The sequence below is a fragment of the Ictalurus punctatus genome, chromosome 9 (genome assembly GCF_001660625.3).
Source record: "Ictalurus punctatus breed USDA103 chromosome 9, Coco_2.0, whole genome shotgun sequence".
Lineage (NCBI taxonomy): Eukaryota > Metazoa > Chordata > Actinopteri > Siluriformes > Ictaluridae > Ictalurus > Ictalurus punctatus.
The window spans coordinates 20,383,827-20,387,578 of NC_030424.2; positions in this window are offsets into that span (position 1 = coordinate 20,383,827).

A 3,752-nucleotide genomic window follows, 5' to 3' on the forward strand; every position below is an offset into this window, starting at 1 on the left:
GAGGGGTGTGAAATGGCAGAGGAACAGTAAAACATGTCCCTTGTCCAGAACATTTGTCTTCTTGGAAGACAATAATAATGACTTTCTGGCATGTATTTGGTCAACAAATACATGCGGCCATATGTGCGGCCACCCATCTGCCCAGATGTGTGCCTGTTTGTGCAGGGAGGGGACATGCCACACAATCAGCCCGACTCCACAGCCTGAAAGTAAGGGACCACATTCGCAGGTTTTGACAGTATTTATTAGCAGGATGTAATAATAAATGCAAAGACTCATGTCCAGAAAACTAATAATAAATACAACGGTATATTACTGTAGTGTTAAAACTACAATCCTAAACACACTATCATGAGTGTTAGTTTGTTAAGGCTAGTAGGTAAGAAGTTGGCTTTAGCATCCTTGTTGAGGTCTCAGTATCAAAAATAAGGCCAACAGTGCCATCATGTGGACATGTAAATATGACTACATGAAATAAACATGGATCAGTAAAATAATACAAAGTGTAAGGAGGGGGATGCTGTACGTTTAGTTACATTTTATTAAATTAATACCTATTATGGGCGGTATAGTGGCCCATTGTGGAGGCAGCAATACTGTCCACTCCATAGTCCCGGGTTTGATCCTGAGTTCGGGTTACTGTCTATGTGGAGTTTCTGTCAATGTTCTGCCTGTGTCCGTGTGGGTTTCCTCTGGGTTCTCAGGTTTCCTTCTAACTCCCAAAAACATGCAAATAAGTGGATTGGTTACACTGTTGCTGTGTTCGTGGTGCCTTGTAAGTAGTAATTTGCAAGTTTTAATAATATCATTTTGTGCAAAGTGAAACAAAAAACATAGATGCCTCCATGAAAGTGTCTTTTGTTTGCTCTGTCAGAGCATGTAACACTCCTAAAAAGCTATGATTACAATTACAGGCCGGCATGGCTATTGGCACTATAGTGAACTTCAAACATTTATGCAACATTTTGGACTGAAATTGCAGTACAGCAACAATAGCTGATAATAGCGAGGCACTTAATTTAGTTTTAGAAGTCTCATACAATAGATTTATATGCATCCAAGGTCAAAAAACACTTTAATGTGCTCATAATTTAAACTGTAACATTACCTTTTTTCCCCCAGTGTAAAAAATGACTCATTAAATAATCCATTCTAAAGGATTAATTCTAAACTCCTCCTTTCATAGAGCACACTCTTCTTTGATTGGTCAGATGTCCCAGTCTGTTGTGAGTGGTCTACCGCTGTCAGCGAGCAGCCAATGAAAACCAGAGGCAGGGCGTTTTGTTATAAGTATGTAGGTTTGTAAAGGAAGTATGTCTGGAATTATTATAATGACTCGAATCAGCTGTTCAGAATCAGTTCCTTCTTTTGGGAGTCAATAACTCAGTTTGTCGTGCGCTTTGATTTTTTTTGCAGACTTTTTACATTCACAAACAGCTATATACCACACTACATGAAAGGTAATATTTGAAAAACCATAATAGGCACACTTTAAATCACCACGGCTGCGTCCGAAACCATATACTTACCTACTATATAGTAAGCAAAAATCAGTACGCCAGAGGGGTAGTATGTCCGAATTCTAAGTATGCGAGAAACAGTAGGCGAGAAATACGCGGATGACATACTGCTTCCGGTGAGATTTTGCAGTATGCAACATTGTGAGAATTGATACTACCTGGTTTTTGAGGTGCATTGTAGGATTTTTATGGCGCAAATATTCCAGTGCACTGGAAGGATTTTTGTGATTGAGACAGCCCTTAAAATAGTTGACTCCCTGATCAGTGGCCTGACTACTGAACTAGGGAGCTGACTGAGACATACCCATTGTTCACAGTGTGAGCGGCGATGTTGATTTGACATCACTCTGTAAATGGAGAAGGAATTTGACATTGACCAGTTGAAATATCAAGTTTAGCATTAGAATTGGTTGCCTGTAGACTGGCATAAAGTTGTTTTGACGTTGGACGGTCGATATTCGCAGATATGCGGAAATTAAGGGACCGTCTCTAAAGTTACATACGGCATTGTTATACATTATTCTAACTTCAATAGCATTTGAAGGGAATGACTTACAGTCATATATCCAACTGTAAAGTGTTCATCTGGGTGTCAGCTACAACGTACACCTTTTAGATTTTTGTTAAAATAAACTATTAAATCACATTTAAATTTGGCATGTATTTCATTATTGAATAGGCCCATACACAAAATATACCATAATTTAAAGCTCAGTAGGATTTGAAGGGAATGATATAGTCATGATCCCAACTGTAAAGTGTTCATCTAAATGTCAGGTATGATGCACACCTTTTAGATTTCTGATTTTTATTAAAATAAACTATTAAAACGTGTAAATATTGCCATGTATTTCACTACTACATGGGGTCATACACAAAATGTACCATAATTTAAAGCTCAATAGCATTTGAAGGGAATGATTACAGTCACATATACACCAAACCAACTTTATGCCAGTTGCCTGTGTGTTCATGGTGCCCTGATATACTGGTGTCAAACCCAATATCCCTAAGATAGGCTTAATATCCACTATGACCCTGACCAAGATAAAGCAGTTAGTGAAGATGAATAAATTAATGAATGAAAAAATAGCCTTTAGTATGTCTTTATCATACTAAAGTTGATATGGATCTACACTTTGACCAACATTATTTTTATAGTACTTCCTAAATTTAGCCTTTAAACCAGTTAATTCATGGTAGAACAATGAAACTAGTTACCTATAATACTGTAACATATTACCCGCTACCCATAGTACTGTATAATAAAACACTGGCACAGTAGGTGAAAATCAGATGTGTAGTATGTCCGAATTGTCAGTAGGCCAGAAACAGTAAGCGAGAAATACCCGGATAGTTTACTGCTTCCGGTGAGATTTTGCAGTGTGCATCCGATGGACACTGCCCGAGTCAAAAATCCCATAATGCAACGGGACTAGTACGATGAGCTCAAAAAAAAATAAAAATGGTGGAAGACAGCGTCGAAGTGCTTCTTAAGTATTAAACCTTGGTTAAACAGGACTTGTTTAACAATAACCGAATAAATTGTTAACTTGTTGAAGGTTTAAACAAGAAAACAGTTGTCACAGCGTTTGAAATCTTTTTTCTGATCTCCATCATGCCTTAACCGGCCAAGCTAACGACAACGAATTTACCTCAGCCTGTTAACCCCGCCCAGTTTACATTACTAATTCAACTAACTTTCCTGATGGGCATTTTGCTGTTAGTCTGATTGCTTTAATCTGGTGGTCCCTTTAAACTTTTCATGTTTATGATGACATTGAAGGTCACATGACAGTGCCAACATGACGGATGTACTATGTCCGGGATTGTATTCATACGACACGTACAACACATTCTGTTAGACTATAAAAGATATGAGGAAGAAAGAACTGAGCTAGAGATGCAAATTGGAAAGTAAAATATGACACTAGAGAAGTTGCTGGGAAAAACATCTGGGAAAATGCACCGCTCCCTAATAAATTATCTGAAAAAAATACTAGGATAGGTGAGAGACTTTCGTAATTTAGTATGAATATCTAGTATATAGTTATTAATTAATTAATTATTATTATTATTACTTTTTTCTTCCTGCCTATCTGCTGCCAACACTCCTGTCCAGTAGGTGGCGGTAATGCACCTTAAATTGGTTTGCCATCCGTCATTAAAACCAAAACAAGAAGAAGAAGTAAGTACCCCCCCTCACTCTGATTAGTACATACTGTCACTGTA